Genomic DNA, 20,465 nt, shown 5'->3' with positions numbered 1-20,465 from the left:
CACGAAATTGTCAATTCTGATGATTCGTGCCCCGTTGCATAGGACCTATTTAGAATAGTAGGTAACGCACGAAAGAAGATTCGGCTGTTGGATATAAGCCGGTACAGCGTCGTAAACACTGCCGCTCGAACACCCGAAACTTCTCCATCTGGGAAGGGGCAACGTTGAACCGCACAGGACAACCATAAACGATCATTGGCCTTATAAGAGCCATGTAGCAAATTACCTTCACTCTGGGGTCAAGCCGACTGCTAAAAAACAGCCGTTTCGTCAGAGCGAAGGCTCCTCTGGCCCTGGTCAGTGCAGCATTTACATATATGTCTGTCGAAATATTAATACTGATCTAACCAGTTAAGATACCGAGGTACTTCACTACACTTTTGCTCGCTAATGGCTGCCCGTGCAGATCAACGATGACCATCTTGCACGTATCCCTCGTGGCCCTAGCCAACGGAGTCCGGAACAGAATTGTCTCTTCTTCTGGACATTTATTTTCTGTTTAAAGTCGTCGCAATATGGCTGAATCTTGTCGAAATCACGCTGCAAGAGAATTCTAATAACCTCAACCTTTTGAACCGTTCTTTACGCAATTAGATCGTTGGCGTAAGCAGTAGCATTTGTAAGACTATCTATCAGATCGCTGGTGTAAATACTGAAGAGAATCGGCGAATTCACCGCTCCCTGTTGAAGACCACTTTTAATTAAGAATATTGTAGTAGAAGTTACATCTCCACTTTTGACAACAAACTTTCTACCGTTAAGCATATCATAAAGTATATACAACAATGATTTGCCTGCTCAGTTTTAGGTAAAGACCCTCTTACCATACGGTGTTAAAAGCCTTTTCCAAATCAACCAGAACAGCACTTGTGCATTGTTGTTTAGATTTATTCCATTAGATATCAGAAACGGGCTTAGACCAAGCTTGAATTGTATAATCACCCGCCTTGAACCCGAACTGTTTATCCGGAATTATTTTGTTGTCCGCAGCCCACTGAGTCAGAGCCCTATCGACCAAAGATTTGACGGGTTGGAGTTGTCCTTTCCCTTTCCGGGAGAGGATGAACTACAGCAGTCTTCCAATGCACTGGATAATATGCATTATTCAGTGCATTATTAAAGAGTGTGGTGTAAATGTCAATTGCCTCGGTAAATGTCTTAGTACAATGTTGGATATACCATCGACACCTGCTGACTTTTTATTTTTTATTGAATTGAAGATGAGCTGAAGCTCAACCTTCGTCACTAACAAGGGACTTGGTCCCGTTTGCTCGGCTATTATGGCATTTGTCAAGGAATCGTCATTAAACCGCATGAAACCGCGGTTCTCAGATCGGTATTGTGTGATATCATTTCGAAGGTAAAGGGCTGTGTTTTCCAGGTCGTGGTTGGGGCGAATGCTAACATTCACCTTGAACACTTGCTAGAATGCAGCTCCCACCGCCTCTGCTTTTTCCTTCGGATCTTCAATTATGTAAAAGTCATCGTCAAAGATGGCTTCCTCTGGATCTATTTGCGCTGTCCTGAGTACGTCTGTTTTCTTCAGTTCTTTGGAGTTTGGAGACACGGAAGGTCTTTATCGTTCTTTTTTCTGAATATCTTGTTGATTTTAGGAAACATATTAGGTACACTGGAATGAACTGACCGGATCTTGCGGTTCCAGTACTTGTTAATTAATAACCTGTAGTTCTCCTTAATCAACAGATTGACATTTTTTATTGACGACTTTAGTGTCCTAACCTTCAAGTTTTTGAGTCTTGTCAGTAAGCTTCTCTTGTGCCTACGTACGTAGTGCGTCAAAAGTCGCGTTTCTGTAAGCGTTCATTTGGTCCCGTTCTTTGTACTTTGGAATTGTCCGTTCCATCGTTCGTTTTATTCTTTCGTCCATCTGTTGTAAATGTTGATCAATTTCTGTATTTGTCAGGTTTCTGTTGTTTGGTGGGACTATGTCACTCATACAAAGTACTCTCGCTACTGCGTTGGTAAAACGAGGCCAACGCATGAGTGCGTTGCAACGTATTCCTCCAACTCCACGCGTTCGTTCGGAATCTGCAGTACAGCAGCCAGTCCGCAGTGATCACTGTGGTGTCGTACTCGACTGTCTGTAAGCAGTTTCTAGGGTGATTACCCACATTGTCTGTTACTGTTAGTCTGGTGTCGTACAGCAAAAGATCCACAAAGGAGCCAATTCTTGGATACAATGGCTTTTCAGTAGCCAGCAGGTCGACGCCATATTCAACGCTCTAAAGATTCATCAAATTAAAAAGATGGTTACCTCTGGGATTACTATGTTAATTTCCCCAATCTTCATGTTTTGCGTTCAAATCACGGTCCAACGCACTAACCATCAAGCCACGGGTACTAAGTTGCATCTGTCATAGTTTATTTAAGTAAAATAATCTTTATGATTACAGAAACTGATAATTAAGTTCCCATTGGATTCGGAATGACACTATGGTATATACAAATCTCAAAGTTGACATTTGATTCATTCTTCGTTGAATTCTGCAACTGGTGTGAAAAGCTGTTATTCTGACACTTGGAAAGATTCGTTAATTTACCCATGTTAAGATAAAACTGTATTTTTTAAGATGTCACGAAAGTAAATGTCATAAAATAACGAAAACAGTCATTTAATGATTCACACAAATTTCGTTGAATTTCTATAATATGTCAAATAACAGATGTTCTTAAATGTGTTGTGTCCAGAAGTACCCTTACTCTTGAGAAACACAAATAAACCAAAGTAGATGACAAAACTCCACATAGAATAAGATATTGTTCCAACTATCAGTTCAAACAAAGATATTGTTGCTGCCAGTTTTCTCTATAAAGTTTCGTTAAGTTATCTACATGGTTCCAACCAAAGCTCAAATTCCAATAAAAATCATAACAAAAAACTTTTCTAACAATCACATAAATCGAGTTTTTGTTGTTATTTCTATACTTTCCGACATGAATAAATGTCAAACCCATGATTTTGGCGAAACGTATTTCGCATTATCGATTAAAATGGTTACTTTCATGTGCTATTTCTTGGATTTCCCTTTTCCGTTCTACGAAATTCTAACCTTTACATTGCTTTTTCTTTCAATGCTTCTTTTCACGCTAACAATTGAATGTAAAAGTTTCTTATCACTTAAATAAGAACACGAAGAAGAAGCAGAATTATAAGAAGATGCTTCAAGTTTAAAGCAATTACTCAAGTACCTATTGAGATTACAGTTTTTTTCCCGGGCGCCACTTTTTGTTTATATTAATTTATGTTAAGCATTTTCAAAAGCTTATTTTTAATTAAATAATATGCAAACAGACAAAAAAAAATGAAAATAATGAATTCCGTGTAAAGAGAACTTAACGAAGAAGAACTTACTCCTTTGAAAAAATAAAAACACTTGTGTTTTTGTGCTTCTGTAGTACAAAAAAAGTACTACCCTTTTCCAGCCATTTCTTAATCATTGCCGCATGAATTTATTCAGAAGATATATATAAAAGTATCTACTTTTTTCATATTTACCTAATTGAAAGTGCTTTTCGTTTACAACAATTTGTGGCGCCACAAACGTCAAGTGTTTGCTTCATTTCCTTTAAATTAATAAATATATTTACAAAAAAAAAAGAATGACTGCTTTTTATTCTCTTCATGATAAGATCAACAAAAATAAACCAACATACCTATAAATACCATCAATTGAATTGTAATTTTCAATTTTTCAAGTGGTTATCTTATATTTTTTTTAGAAGAACCAACAACAACCATTTATGATATAAAAATGAATAAAAGAAGAAACAAAAACCCTTAAAGCACAGCAGATCGATATAGATACGCACTTGAGTGATATAATTTAGAAGTATCTATCTATACACCCAAAAATATCTATATACCTAATGGTTATGGTATGGAATTCCAATATGTGCTAGGACCTTAACCACAAAACGGTAAAGGTCTCCACACAGCTCCATACCTTCTAACCTACTTCAGAATGAAAAATCAATGCGATATCCATTCATAGCCATACATGTGTAGGAATGTTTAACGTATGAATGAATGTGTATAGTGTATGAATGTGCTCCCAAATTCTTACGTTGTCCGTTCGACTTCTTTAAGCTCTATATACATGTATTTATATATATGTAGAAGAGAACTTGAGATAAATGTTCCTTTTTTTACGTGATTTCCTTTTATTTTTTCTACTTATCTCTTTTTCATTGCGAATAAAAACCATAGACAAACCAAACACTACAACCTCTTTTGACAGTAACTACACCATCATTGTCCATTGGAATTCATTGAATATATCGGCAATATTTTCACCTGTCAAATTAATGTCAATAAATTGATGTTTCATGCTTGTCAATGTCGTATTGATGATGACATGGCGCGGCGGCGTGGTGGTGGCGCGGCGAGCGCAAAAAAGAAAAAAGAAATAAAAATAAAAATGTCTGCATTGTCCGTCTGTTTGATGTTTTTATTTTCACGCTACTCACTTTGTGATTTATTTATAAATAATAAAAATAAAAACTAGAAGGTAAATTAATAGAAACAATAATAAACACAAAAAAAAAAAAACAAACAACAAATTGAATTGTTGCCAGATGCGAATTAAATTTAAATGTTATTTTATGTTTTGTTGTCTTGTTCTTTTGTTGGTTAATAGAGATTAAGATAAAGATATCCATCGAAATAGATACAAAAAGATACATTTTGAGCAACTTAAAAGTGAGTTCTTATTTGCTTTCATCTTTTGTCGTCGTTTTGATGTTGTTGTTATTGTTGTTGTTGTTTACACGCTCGTTTAGTCTGACAATCTAATAAACTTTTTTCGCTTTTGATTATTTTTAGTGAAACAAAAGTTTTGTTGTTTTTCTTTTTTATTTTATTTGTTCTTTTCTTTGATAAGAAAAGACCTTCCCAACCCCATTGCCATTCATCACTTTGACACAAGAGACCGAAATTGTGTTGTTCATGATCAAAGAGTTGTGTGATGTTATTGTTCTTCTCTTGTGTCTTTGTAAATAAAACACACACATGACATGTGTGGGGGTTGAGAATAGTTTGTTTGTTTTTTATTTTTAAGGATATATTTTATTTGAAAGGGGATGACAATTGGTAACCCTTATTCTGTCTTGAGAAGAAGAAAGTTTAACCTTATTTTTTTTTAAAAGAGTCATGATTTGGAACAGCTTTTGCATGTAAATTGATAGATATTCAGTTGTGTGTGAACGAAAAAAAATTGAAAATGGAAAGTCATAGAAACAAATGTAGTGTGTAAACATATGGTTAAAGAGCCCATCGTAAAGGCTTTTACCATAAGTACAAAGGACGAACGAACGTTCTGCCATTGAATTCAAAATCAAGTGAGGATTCATGTATAAGGAAATATGTTTTCTTCCTTTGAAATAGAGAAAATCAATTCATTTATCAACTGCAAAGCAAAGCACACACACAAAAACACAATTTATTGAATGTTAGTGCTTACTTTATTTTGACAAATGTCAGATTTGACATTTGATAAACGATATCTTTGTTAGGTTTTTGAGCTTAATTCAATGGTTTTTTCTTTTTACTTTTCTGTCACTTTGATAATAAAAATAAATAACATTAAAGTAACAACTCTATCTTTTAACCTACTCTCTGTATAACCAAAAAGCATTGTGTGTAAGCCTTTATGAAATGAAATTTTATCTGTCATCGAACATGGCTTTGTATCCCATGTCTCTATAATAGATTGACCCTCAATAAAGCTGTTATGTATTTTCTTTTTCAAAATGTGCGACCATAACAATAGGGACCATCTATAAATGAGCTTGAATGTCCAAAAATACACACACAATATATCCAATGCCATAATAATATTCGGCCTATTTCCAATAATTTTTTATGGGCCCTTATGAATTTAAGTGGTATGATGGGTTTTTATTTTTATTCTGAATTATATTTATTTTCTTGTTGTTGTTGTTGGGAAGTTTTCATCTTTGTTCATCATAAACATTGATATTTATTTTTAATAGATAAACATGTTCACTAGATACATATACGTAGATGGAATAATATTGGATTTTGGTAGATACTATGTAAGTTTTTTGTTGTTGTATATTTTTATACTTAAAAGAAGCGACTGCTGCTGTTAATATTGTGTTCTTTTTGTTTTATTTCCCTTTATAATAGATTTACGATATTTGATAACAAATCGTAAAAACTCCGCACAATATAAGCAATCAGAAATCGTTTCGATTGGGTTTATAATAGGATGATAGATAGGCTCAATAACTGCGAGAGTTTATTATGATTTAAATTCCTGGAAATATGTTTTTTGAATATATATTTCCACCATCATCATCAACATCGTTCGAGGGGTTAAAATTATACGGAAAAAACAACAACTTTGATTGTAAAGTGGCGCCCGACGCCGGACGCCTATATAGACTTTACATCCGTTGGCCAAGCCAAGGGCGTAAGAAAAATTATTATTTATTGAACTCAATTACACATTGAATACATATACATACACATATGTATACTGGACAGGAATGTATATTTTGTTATCTTCTAATCTGATTTATACATTACAAATTAAGCACTTATGGTTTTATTGACTTTTGACTTTAGCCTCTGTATACGAGTATGATGTGAGGTTTTTGGTTGGGCGCCATTTGATTTGATATTTTCTTATAAGTGTCATTATGATTATTGTTATCTATCTTGAAAAATAAAAAAAGAAAAGTTTTTCATTTTGTGTGTATGTACTTCGTTGTTCAAATGGAAGACATGTGCATTCAAGAGGACACAAGCGTCCACAGGTTTTTCTCAAAATCCACCTCTGTTTATCCTCCTCCCCGCGGTGAACATTGGGTGCCTAGTACCTCAACATGAGATTGGGTTTTAACCCCAGTCGAAAGTTGTTGGGGGCAGCAAACGATAGAGGGGGGGGGGGGTGAGGTGTTTCCACTAAGGCACATCTTCTTATCTAGCGGCAGCGGAGGAATTCCCAAGATGTAATCAACGGTGGTGCTCTACAGTTCCAGTAAGGTTAATCTACTTAGTGAACACCTTACAGGGCTTCTTCGACATATTCGAAGCCCAGGCCTGGAAGGAGCGGTTTATCTGGCTCCCCGTCCTTAGAGTTATACTAAGGATCTGGCCCTCCAGGTTGGGGGTTTTGAGTTTCAACAGTGTGAGCGAGCGCATCACGAAAATACGCATCAAGACTAAATTCGCCAACATAAGCCTAATATGCACGCATGCTCCAACAGAGGAGAAAGATGAAGAAACCAAAGACATATTCTTCGAGCTCTTGGACAAGGTACGGCTACGGATATTCCGATCCAAGCCAAAACAAGGAAGTGTTGTTAGGAGATTCGAAGTTAGACGGCTACAATCGCAAGAGACTGCCATGTCCTTTTCCGATCAAGTCTCTAATAACCTCTTAACGAGTCATATGCTGCCCGCATTAAGCATTGAAAACCAGTGGCAACATTGCCTTGCAGCCATCAGAGATGTAGCCTCTGAAGTTCAAGGTTTTATACGGAGACAATAGTGAAACGACGACGAATGCCGGCAAAAACACGCAGCGAAACAACACGCATACAAAACGGCACTGTACAGAAAGACCAGAGCTGCTCGCGAGCTCTACGAGCAGAAGATGAAAAAAAAAAAGAACGAGAAGCTCGCGATCGAGGAGATAGAGGAGATAGAGGGATGTCACAACAGGAATGAGGTTCGTAAATTTTACCAAAAGGTAAAAAAGACCTCCCAAGGGTACCAGCGACGAACTGAAGCCTGTAAAGACGATGATGTTGAGAATATGGAAAGGCCACTTCTCCAAATTATATAACGGCGATGACGAACCGAATTCCGCTGTAAGAGAGATATAACCACTCAACCTAGGCGACGCAGATCAACAATTCCGCCTACCCGACCTCGACGAATTGAAGATAGCTATATCTTAACTTAAGTCAAACAAAGCTGCTGAAGCTGACGGCATCGCTGCCGAACTATTCAAAGCAGCAGGCGATGACTTGGTATTGAGCATGCACCAACTCATCTGCAAAATATGGTCGGAAGAAAGCATGCCCAATGAGTGGAATCTCAGCATAGTGTGCCCGATACATAAGAAAGGAGACCCTCTTAACTGCGCCAACTACAGAGGCATCAGTCTCCTTAACATTGCGTATAAGATCCTCTCTGCCGTATTATGTGAACGTCTGAAGCCATTCGTCAAAAACCTGATGGGTCCTTATCAGTGTGGCTTCAGACCAGGAAAGTCCACTATCGACCAAATTTTCACACTACGGCAGATCTTGGAAAAAACCCAGGAGCTTCAAATCGATACCCACCATCTCTTTATCGATTTTAAAGCCGCGTATGACAGCATCTATAGGGAAGAGCTCTACCGAGCAATGTCTAGTTTTGGCATCCCTGTCAAACTTATCCGTTTGTGCAGAATGACGATGGAGAATGCACGCTGCTCTATCAAGGTCGGAAAAGATCTTACCGATGCATTTCATGTCAAAAAAGCTTTTAGACAAGGCGATGCACTGTCATGCGACTTCTTCAACATCGTTTGGAAAGAATTGTGCAAAACTCACACTCTAGAGTTAAGGCACAATCTTCCAAAGGTCCATCCAATTACTCGGATACGCAGATGATATTGACATAATTGGAAGATCAAAGCGTGATGTCAGTGGAGCGTTTTTCAGCATTGCGAAGGAAGCGAAAAAGATGGGTTTAGTGATCAATGAGGGCAAGACCAAGTATATGCTGTCATCAGAAAGGACACTGAACAACGACGTCTTGGACAAAACGTCACCATGGACAGCTTTAAATTCAAGGTAGTTAAGGACTTTGTCTACCTAGGTACCGCTATTAACACAGACAACGACACCAGCGCTGAAATCAAACGAAGAATAACTCTTGAAAATCGCTAATTCTTTGGACTTAGAAGGTAATTGAGAAGTAGAGTCCTCTCTCGAGCATCTAAAATCACCATCTATAAGACACTTATAATCCCGGTTCTCATATATGGCGCTGAGACCTGGACCCTGTCAACCAAAGATGAGAGCGTCTTACGTTGCGTCGAGAGAAAAATTCTTCGGGTGATTTTCGGTCCCGTACGCATAGATGGAGAATGAAGGAGAAGATATAACGACGAACTGTACGGGCTGTACAGCGACACTGACCTATGTAGTTAGCAGAATTAAAGTCCAACGGCTTAGATGCCTGGGTCATGTAGAGCAAATGGACCTCCAATCCCGAGGGACGGCACAGTAGGGGAAGGCCGTGACTTAGGTAGCGCACCCAGCTGAGAGAGGAGCTCAACCAACTTGGCGTGTGAAACTGGAGATAGCTAGCTAGGGACCGAGCTGGCTGGAGACGTACATATGGATACGGACTGTAGCGCCATCTTACGTAAGTAAGTGTTTGTACTTCAAATAAATTTTATTTTTTTTAGCATCTGTTTGAAGTGTTATGATAGGACGGACTTGGCTTGAGTAATACTTTATTGTGATAGCAAACAATCATTATTTTTAGTTGCCATGTTTTCTTAATTATTATAAACATTTTTGCTTTTCAAATTCTTTCTTTGTTTTTTATTAATTAAAATAGTTGATTAGACATTTTTAGGTAGTGAAATGTCATACCAAATTAATTTAATTGATTTGTTTCAGTCTGTTATCAGCATTAGGAAGAAAAGGCTAACATTAGTTTGTTATCAACAAAATTAGTTGATTGCTAAAACGTCAATATAAGTCCGTTGTATGTGTCACTTAAAGCAACAATTTTGGCACATTTCCAATTTAATTTGAAGTTCAATTGAATTCGTGAACGCTCATTTACGAAATCAAGCTTTTTGGAATAATCTCTTAAATAAATTATCATCATTATAAAAATGTAATAGATTTTTATTTAATAATCGGGTAACGTCGAATGATGAAATATTTTATTTGACATTTAACCTTGTTTAAGTTTGACAGATAAAAGACATCATTCATGTAATGAAATCGCTCAGTCCAAACCAAATATACACCAACAAAACAGAAACCATAACTTATATTTAAAATCCTGATGAAATAAAAATAAATTACGAATAAATTAAGAGAAACTTCCTTCTGCGCTAAAAAAAAAAAAAACACACAAAAAACACGTATTTTCAAGTGTGAAAAAAACACTTCACATAATATAAAAGAGCTACTGGTCACTGTGCGATCACACGAGTGTCAAGATCTTTACAAAAGATCACTCTGTTCATTTCAGCAACCGAAATTGGTAATTAACCTACAAAAATACACAAACATAACCTTAAAAAAAAACGAAAAGAAAACAAAATTAAGAAAAATTCAGTTTTGTGAAAAATATAAATTGCATTGCTGATCAGTGAAGAATCAAAATAAATGATCACCATCCTCTGATCTTTTGCACTTAATTTGTGCACAGAGAAAAGAGGACCAGTTGTTGTTGATGTTGCCATCAGACGAAAGTCAAAAAGAAAAAAAAAAGAAAACACGTTGATCACTTAACACCAGAAGCAGCTGGACCAGTCCAAGTCTCCACATCTCGAAGACGGACGACCGATCGACCAAGAGGACTCGACTGGTCCAGAAAGAAACAACTCCACAACACAAAGTCAATGATCACCATGATCATCATCATCATCATTATCATCACCATCGGTACCGTCATCATCATCGTCATCGGCTACTGGAATCTGAATTTCATTTTTCCCAAAAAAGATACTTTTTGAATCTCATCTGAATGTATCTAGAGATATTGGAACAACAACATCGCTTAAGATGCTGATGTGTTTGTGTTTGTTTTTAATTTTATTTTGTTTTTTAACTTTTTAATCGTCACGATCTGATTAATCGATGTATCTCTTGATTTCTTGGAAGATTTTGTATCTGTTTTTTTATTGGATTTATCCATGACCAATCTTGGGACGGATTTTTGTAAAATTATTTATCTTGTATGTCAAGTTTCTTATGTTTTTGGCAAACACACAAATCGGTTCCTCACAATAAAATCAAACAAATCTGTTTTAATATCTCGAAACATGATGATCGGAAATCTTTCATTTCGATTGTATCTTTGAGATGTTGTTTGAAAAATATCTTCATCGCAACGATCGACGATTAACAAGTAAATTTTGCTGTCTGTCTAGACAATTATTTGAAATGAAATGTTCTGATGACGCGATACAATTTAATTGTTATATTTTTGATGTTTTTGATGTTGTATTTCTTTGTAGTTTAGTTTAATTTTTTTTAGATACTAAAAACATTCAAGTTTGAAAGAATTGTTAATGAACCGGGTGGCTATTAATTTAGTGTGTTTTATTTTTGTTTGGTTTTATAAAAACGTGAATAAATTAGTAATTTTGTTTTTAATTTTATGTGAATTTTAAATTTATTTGCAAATTCGTTAGTGAATTTTTGTATAAATAAAAATAAACCTTACCTAAAGATATGTATGCAAATTTTTTGTAATTCGATTGTTTTTCGGTTTTATTTAATTTTATTCGGTTCATTTAATATGAAAATGATACATGTTCTTTTGGGATGCTTAAAGTTGAGATTTTGGTGGGAATATTTTTTGTTTTAAATAAAATTGAAATATCCATACGATTGCTACCGAACTGATTCTTTTCAAAACATGTGTTTTCGGGTATTTTATGGGAACATTTTTTTCTTTTTTAATGCGTATCTAAGACGATCAATAAAAAAGACGATTTAAATGGAAATTCAATTTTGTTTAGATTTTAATCAGATCAAAAAATTCTTTTAAGAAGCATGTTTTGGATTTTATTTAATTCTCTCATGAATATTTAAGCCTCAAAAGACATAAGATAAAAAGGGCATCTTTGTTTAGATATATTTACTGAAATTAAATCAATTTTACTATGAATAAATTTGAATGGAGATACATGTACGAATATACATATGTAAATACATCATATAAGCCCTTAAAAGGAAAATTTGGTGACCTAGTTAAATTTTGTGGCTATTAATTTATTTATTTATCTTGGAAAATCTTCATATGCAAACATACATATATCATGTTGGAGAACAAAAGTTCAATATTTGTTTATGGAAATTATAGAATGTATTTAAATTCAATGTAAAGGTTTAGGTTTGTACGTTTATAATATACTTAAAGCGATTTAAAGCTTTTATATTTGAAGCCGATGATGATGATGATGCGATGTCTTTTGTGAGAAACATTTTCTTGGAATTCCTTTTGGTAGGTAATTAAAATAGGCTAAGACATCAAAAGAACACGATAAATCTTCTTTGAGTTGTCAATAAGAGAATAATAAACATAAACTTGATTTCGAATCTTTTTAAACCATTTAAAAATAATTTATTTAGTTCCAAACTTTATATTTATTCATAAACCTTCCAAAGAGTGGGTTTTTTTTATCTGGCAATACTGCGACACTAAGTTTGACAAACAGTGACCGTTGATTTGGGCTCGGTACACACTGGTGGATTTTGAATGACCAGTATAATTTTGCATTATTTGACTTTAAATTTGATAGATGATAGATTATTTTTCTTATTGGTCGTTTCGTGTCATAATTCAAACCAAGTTATTTAATCACTACAGGTGGATGAATCTTGACATTGTTTCATATAAAAAAAATGTAATTTTGATGGGTTCAAAATATTTGTGGAACATGAATCGTATTTTAAATTGACAACATAATACCAAGTGACAGTAAATTTGACCATTAATGACAGTTCATTTGAGGTCAGTTCACACTAATGGTGTGTTTAGTCACTAACCCCATAAAAAAAGTAAAACACATAAATAAATGAGATCGATAAACAAACAGGATCCAATCAATTGAAGTTGATTTGCGTTTGTATCATTGCAATTGTTTAATTTCAGAATTTTAATTCAAGCTTTAAATTCAAAAAAGAGGCTGGTATGCGACCCACACTGATAACTTCCCATCCCGTCTGTCGATTTGTCTTGCTTAAAAGTTTGTCTATATGTACTCGTATCAATTTTTACCAAATTTGCGTTCTATTTTTTGTAGATTTTATTTTTTATGAAAAAACGGACTGTTAGATTTTTATATAAAAATTACTGAATATCGGAAATCTGTGAAATAAAACAAGCTTGAAGCCAATATTTTTAATTTTTGAAAAGATATTTGAGTCGAAAGTAAATTCTTACCAAGTTTTAGTATCGTTTTTTTTAGAGTTTTATTTTTTGTAAAAAAACTGTTAATTCGATTTTCTTCAAAATTTTGTCGAATGTTGAAAACAATATTTCTTATAAGATAAAATTAGTTTGAAGCCAATATTTAAAATTTTTGATAAGATATTTGAGTCGGAAATCAATTTTTACCAACTTTTATTAATTTTTTGTTTAAGTTTTTATTTTTTGAAAAAAACTGTCAATTCGTTTTCTCTCAAAATTTGTCCTTATGTTGAAAATAATATTTCTTATAAGATAAAATTAGTTTGAAGCCAATATTTCAAATTTTTGAAAAGATATTTGAGTCGGAAATCAATTTTTACCAACTTTTGTTCAATTTTTTTTAGGTTTTTATTTTTTGTAAAAAAAACTGTTAACTCGATTATTTTCAAAATTTTACTGAATGTTGATAAAAATATTTTTTGAAAGATAAAAGTAGTGTTAAGCTAATATCTCAAAGTTTTGAAAAGATATTTGAGTCGAAAATCAATTTTTACCAACTTTTATAAATTTTTTTTTTAGGTTGTAAAACAATTGTCAATTCGATTTTTCTCAAAATTTTATCAGATGTCAAAAACATTATTCTACGTTTCACAAAATTGTTTTGGAGATGAAATCATATTTTAGTCGTAAAATTTTGGAGGTGACAAATTTTGTTTTTAATTTTTTTTGATTTAAAAAAAAACCGTTAAATGGATTTTTTTCAAAAAATTTTCTTCTTTGACATTACGTTACAATATATTATATAAAATTTAATTCAAGTCTCTAGCGCTTTTGGTTCGTAAGATATTTAGGGTCAACCAAAATTTTCACCTTTTTTTCAAACAGATATGGCAAAAAAACCACCCACGTAATTTTCTTGAGAGCCCTTCCTGTATCTTTCTGCCTTGCTATCTGTATAATAAAATTTATTTAAAATCGATGTCTCTTCTGGTTCTTGAGGTATGGAGGACGAAAAAAACGTCGTGAACTTACGGACGTGCGGACGTACGAACGTACGTACACACGCACACACAGACATCTTTCTAAAAATAATTTATTTCGACTCTAGGGACCTTGAAACGTCGAGAAATGTCAAAGTTTTCAATTTGACAAATCGGACCCATTACAATATCTTCCTATGGGACTGTCATGTTGTTGGGCTCAGGAGTTATTTGGATTATAAATCAAAAACTCAGTTCATTTTTAGATTGGCAGCATTTTTCATATGTATTTAAATTTGACAGATGTCAGATAATTTTTCTAGTGTTTAATAATAATTCAAACAACAATTTTTAATCATTTATCTTATCACTAAAGATGACTGTTTTATGATTTTTGACTTCTTTTTTATATAAAATGAGAACTGTCATTTTGTGCGGTTAAAAGAGTTTTTATTATACCAGCGGAAAACAATTTAAAATTGACAGCATACTAGATGTTAAATATTATTTATATATATTATTTAAAATCTGTAAATAACAGATATTTTGCAGGATTTTTGACATTGTTCTATAGAATGAGAACTGTCATTTTGTGCGGTTATTAGAGTTTTTATTATACCAGCGGAAAACAATATAAAATTGACAGCAAACTGTCACTTTTCAGTTTTGTATCTAAACAAGCCTTGAATGCCTAATATGTCAAACTTAAAATTGTGTTTCTTTTTTTGTTTCAGTGTAGTCATAGCTTCAAAGATAAACTTCTTTTCCTTAGTGTTTACAGCTGATCCGCAAGTTCAGAATTAAAAGAGCCAGCGTTCTAACTAAAAACAAATTTCAATTGGTTAAAAACAAAGTGTCGCAACATTGAAAATTAGGTTCTAGTGACTTACAACTCTAAACCATTTCTTCGTGCGAGTAATGTTTTCAGGGATGGAGGGGACCTAAGCCGAATCCAAACGGCTGATTTGAGAAAGGACTTTTCATGGCAAGAATTACTCATAGAAGATTTGTCAAGTCTTTGCAAGAGGTAGGAGCTGTGAAAAAACTTTAGATGGCAAAGGCAGGGATTGTACCCAAGACCTCTGGCATGACAGTCCAACGCACTAACTATCACGCCACGGGTTGTCAAATAATTGACAATTCCAAAAACAATTTCAAAAAGCGGGTTGTTTTGGTAAAGATTATTATTTGATAAATTCATTGTTAAATATTTTACTTATAAAAAATGGAAAAATTAATTCGTTATAAATGTCATCATCGTCACTCTCATTGAAAAGTATATCGAAGGAATATTTAATCCAAATTAATTTAAATCCATCAAACAGAAATATTGATCTCCAACTCATCAAATGCATTTCAAAACGAAATCTGAATGTTCAGAAAATGGTTTTTAAAAAAAAGCTCTTATAAAACTTACTTTATCGACAAAAACAACCATTGGATAAGTTTTGACATTGTTCTGTCAAAAATAAACGTCAAAAAGCAATTAAATCCTAATTGATTCAATTCATACCTATTATTTTTAAGTCTTGGATAAAACTAATTATTCCAAATTCAAAATAAAAAGAAAAAACGATTTCAACATTCATGAAGTTTGATTTAAAATTTAAAAAATCCCACAAATTAAATAGGATACACGAACATTATCCAAAGAGTGATAAATGATCTTATTACCTAATTTTTAACAAAACTAAATTACCCGCACTTTTCTCAAAATTCTCCAAATAATGGCTAATGAATAGTTGCACCATCAAGACCAACCCACCTTAAAATAAATAAGAACAAAAAACTAAAACTAACCTCAACCTGTCATCTGTCATCTGTCACGATCGATTGAGAAATCTTAATTAATGATTGCCAAACATTTAAAGTTAAACAAAATTGTACAACAAATACAAAAAAACTCAAAAATCACTTAACCATTTAGTCACCACCTGTCTGTGAATTGTTCAGTCAAACTTCATAAATCAAAGTAAAATAAAAATAATCAAATAACCCCAGTCCACAATTATTCATTTGTTTAAGCTTTGTACAAACTGCGCACACGTAACGTACGCAAACAGTCTTTTGTTAAAGAAAAAAAACTTCATAAAACTCAATAGACTTTGAGAGGGAAACAAATATTTTAAAGTCTATTTTAAGTTTTAATTTAGTATTTAACAAAGCTAAAAAGTCGGCTTAACTTAAAGAAAAGCAAAGATAAAAAACCGAACGACAAACATTCCATCGTCCATCAAGATTATACCAACCTCTACCTCATTCGACCCTCAGTCTGACAAGACACAACTCAACCAGAGCGAGAGGAGCACACCACACGAAAAAAACGAACAAAAGCGTTTCTCTTCTTTTTTTTAGACTTGTTCAATGGGAATTTCTAAAGCCAACACATATTTTTGAGATTAAAAAAAAAAAACATTTTTAAAACGAAGCACACAAACTATACGTCAGACAACACAAAAATAAAAAGATGTCTGCGCGCGTCATACCGCCTTTGATCTTTGTCTTTACTTAGTCTTCTAAATTTTTAACTCAAAGTCTGATGAAGATGATAATAATGATGGGCCGTACGCGACTAACAAAATCTAACAAAGCAAATCGGCAACAAAAATAAAATAGAAACAAAATTGAGATATAAAAGCGACATTAAAACAAAAATCATATAAAAACTATCTTTATTTTGTTCTGTCTTTTAAAATACAAATAAAAATAAAAATCAAAAATAATAATACACTCAGAAACAAGGATGAAAGCAATTTTACTGCGTGATGGAGATAAAAGTCTTAAAAGGTTTTCGAGTGGTCTGCCACTTCATATCTACACGGCCGCCAAACCAAATGCCGATGCCTATTCCGGCCGAAGCCAAACCAAGCCAACTAGTTTGCTACTTTCCGTTTCCAGCAACAGCACATCACATGAACGCCCTCTCTTATAAGCGAACTTTTGTCTACCAACCGCTAGGTTTGCTTCTGCGTCCGCCGCACTCATCATCAGACCGCTTCAAATGCCGCTATCACATCCACTTTCGATTGAGATACGTTATTTTCATTTTGAAAAGAAAAACTTTTCACAAAGTTTTGTTACCCACTGGAATTCCTTTCATCTTAATTTTCTTCTTTTTTATTTCGTGAAACGCGGCGGCGTCACGCCACGTCGCATTCACCACAGCCGCTACGCTACATTCTTCCACCCCACGCATTCCATCCCAATACTCAATCTCGATCCCGGCACAGCACATCACAGCCCAGCCCAGCCCCGCTCGACTAATCTTAATCTACTTTTTCGTATTTTGAAAGAATTTCTTTCTAATGAACTCTTCACGGCCATGACGTGATAATCTTAATGATTCGCTTTGATGGAACTTTCAAGTGCTGCCTCTGCCTCTTCCTGGCCAGGCAACATTTAAAAACACAAAAAAGATTTTAACTTTAAAAGCATCAAAGAGTTCTTTAATTTTAACGGTGTGCCTGTGCACATTTCATATACATAAGTAGTGTCAAAGTCAGTTTTATTTGTCAACCTAGTTCGAGTTAAAAGACAAATAAAAAAAATAGGAGGAAAATCTCTTTCTTTCGATCTGTCATTTCATTGAATCGGAAATAATAAAGAGGTAAAACGAAACGAAATGGGGGGACTCAGTGTCATCAGTGTGCGGTTATGAAATGTCAATTTAGTTTTTCTCTGCTCTAATGTTTCCCCCCATTTTGTGAGTGTGTACCAAAGTTTTTTTTGTTTTTGTTTTATTGTTTGTTATTATTGAGGTGAAGTGGTAATGGCAAGAGGACGGAGACGGAGAGTAGTTTATTATTATTTGCTTTTGCTTTTTATTTGTATTTACCTATTTTCCTTTTTTCTTTTTTTCTATTTTTGGGTTTTTATTTTGTTTTGTACTTTGGTAGCACTTAAAAGATTTGCCTTCGCGCTGACATTTCATTTTGAGATTCTGAAAAAGTAAAAGTATTTTGCTATTTTAAGATGACATTTCGTTTGATGTTTCTGATTTTGGTATAATTTATGACACTTTGTGTTCAGCGGGAGGTAATAAAAATGAGTTTGAACTTTTAATAAGCATCTTGTTGACTTTGGCATTAGTTAGGAAGATGACACATTTAGAAATAGTAGTTTCTTTTTTCTTGACATTTTGGTAAATAATTTAAGAGCCATTAGTTGCCATCCGCGTGAAAACACAAACCATGAAAACTGTCAAAAACTCTATTGTCTATTCACGAAATGTTCTTGAAAGTAAGATAACAAAACTAAAATCAAACTCCTCCGCATTGTTTTACATGAATATTTTCAAAAATTCCAAAGATTTATTATCGAACAGCTGGTAACAGTTCTGTTCGTTTTTATATTCAGCTAGACCCATACCCAACCCACAGAAAATTAAAGAAGAGATATTTGAGTTGTTTATCGATATGTTAAGTATAATTATCTATAAGATTTTTCTTTATGTGTTTTTCTTGTTTTGTATGATGTTATTATGTATTTTTGTTTTTGAGCGAAAGGTGTGTTTTTTTGTTGTGTAGATGAATGGAGGCGTTAACATATTTCAAAATCACTTATTTTGAAATATTTTTTAAACAAAAAAAAAATAAACTTGAGCTTTTTCTTTAAATAATATAATTTATCGACTACTTAGAAAAATAGATTTATGATAATTTAATGCATTTTTGTATGTGGGCATTAAAATGTCTATTTAGAAAGCTTGATTATGATCGATGATGGATTGAATAATATTAAATAGAAATTAAATTCAAATAAAAAACATAGGTTCAATTTTTTGTTAAAAAGTGACAGGAAAGTCATTACCTTACTTTGTTGAAAATGACAGAAAAAATATATCATCAATATTTGAATTTCTCAGAACCTGTTTAACGGTTACGGTTTATTTTCAACTAATTTGAATGTATTAGTTCGGGTTAGTTGTGGTTTAAACTTAAGTATATTTAGTAAAACTCTAAAGCTAAACCATTACTTTGTTAAATCTGACAGACAAAAGAGTAAAATTGCAAACTGACTTTTAAAAACGTTTTACCAACCACCGGTTTTTGTACATTGACTGAGGCTCAGGCGCGTTTTGTGGTGGATTTAATATTAAGTTGTTTTTTAAAGAAGTGACATCCAAGCCATTACTTTACTGACGTCAAATAGCAAGCTGGCTTTTCAAGGCATTTTTGTACATAAACAAAATCAAAAAAACCACTAATTTCTGTGGATTACCTAAAGTTCAGTTGTGGTTGTAACTTTAGTATATTTAGTAAAACTCAATTATTTTCATGTATTTGAAACCCAAATAAACTTCAGTAGAGCTAAGCCATTACTTTGATGTTAAATCTGACGGACAAAGAAGTAAAATTGCAACTTGACTTTTAAAAACATTTTACCAATCACCGGTTTTGGTAGATTGAATGAGGTTCAGTCGCGGTTTGTAGTGGATTTAATACTAGGTTGTTTTTTAAAGAAGTGACAACCAAGCCATTACTTTACTTTGTTGAAAGTCACAGACAAAGACGTCAAAGAGCAAGCTGGCTTTTCAAGGCATTTTTGTACCTAAACAAAATCAAAAAATCCACTAATTTCTGTGCATCAGCTAAAGTTCAGTTGTGGTTGTAACTTTAGTATATTAAGTAAAACTCAATTATCTTCATGTATTTGAAACCCAAATAAATTTCAGTAAAGCTAAGCCATTACTTTATTAAATCTGACAGACAAAGAAGTAAAATTGCAAACTGACCTTTAAAAACATTTTACCAATCACTGGTTTTGGTGGATTGACTGAAGTTCAGTCGCCGTTTGTAGTGAATTTAATATTAATTTGTTTTTTAAAGAAGTGACATTCAAGCCATTACTTTACTTTGTTGAAAGTGACAGACAAAGACGTCAAATAGCAAGCTGACTTTTTAAGGCATTTTTGTACATAAACAAAATCAAAAAATCCACTAATTTGGGTGCATTAGCTAAAGTTCAGTTGTGGTTGTAACTTTAGTATATTAAGTAAAACTCAATTATCTTCATGTATTTGAAACCCAAATAAACTTCAGTAAAGCTAAGCCATTACTTTGTTAAATCTGACAGACAAAGAAGTAAAATTGCAAACTGACCTTTAAAAACATTTTACCAATCACCGGTTTTGGTGGATTGACTGAAGTTAAGCCGGGATTTGTAGTGAATTTAATATAATGTTGTTTTTTTAAAGAAATGACAACCAAGCCATTACTTGAAAGTGACAGACAAAGACGTCAAGTTGGTTTTTTAGACATTTTTGTACCTAACAACATTTTTTTAAAATCACGTTCATAGTTAAGTATTTAATAATTTCGCCGGAATAACCCAATAAC

At 33.4% G+C, this 20,465-nt stretch overlaps 1 protein-coding gene and 1 long non-coding RNA gene across 2 annotated transcripts in view; both read right to left on the bottom strand.

The window, feature by feature from the left end:
* LOC129939010 (protein naked cuticle) overlaps positions 1 to 20,465 on the bottom strand; it is a 120,251-nt gene that overhangs the window by 27,879 nt on the left and 71,907 nt on the right. The window lies entirely within an intron of this gene.
* LOC129939012 (uncharacterized) lies at positions 16,786 to 18,988 on the bottom strand. The gene is made up of 2 exons (XR_008780500.1): positions 17,209 to 18,988; positions 16,786 to 17,146 (listed from the first exon to the last, which is right to left on the bottom strand). It is a non-coding gene; the product is annotated as an uncharacterized LOC129939012 (long non-coding RNA).

The sequence above is a fragment of the Eupeodes corollae genome, chromosome 1 (assembly GCF_945859685.1).
Source record: "Eupeodes corollae chromosome 1, idEupCoro1.1, whole genome shotgun sequence".
NCBI lineage: Eukaryota > Metazoa > Arthropoda > Insecta > Diptera > Syrphidae > Eupeodes > Eupeodes corollae.
This window is presented reverse-complemented; position numbering and strand designations above follow the sequence as displayed.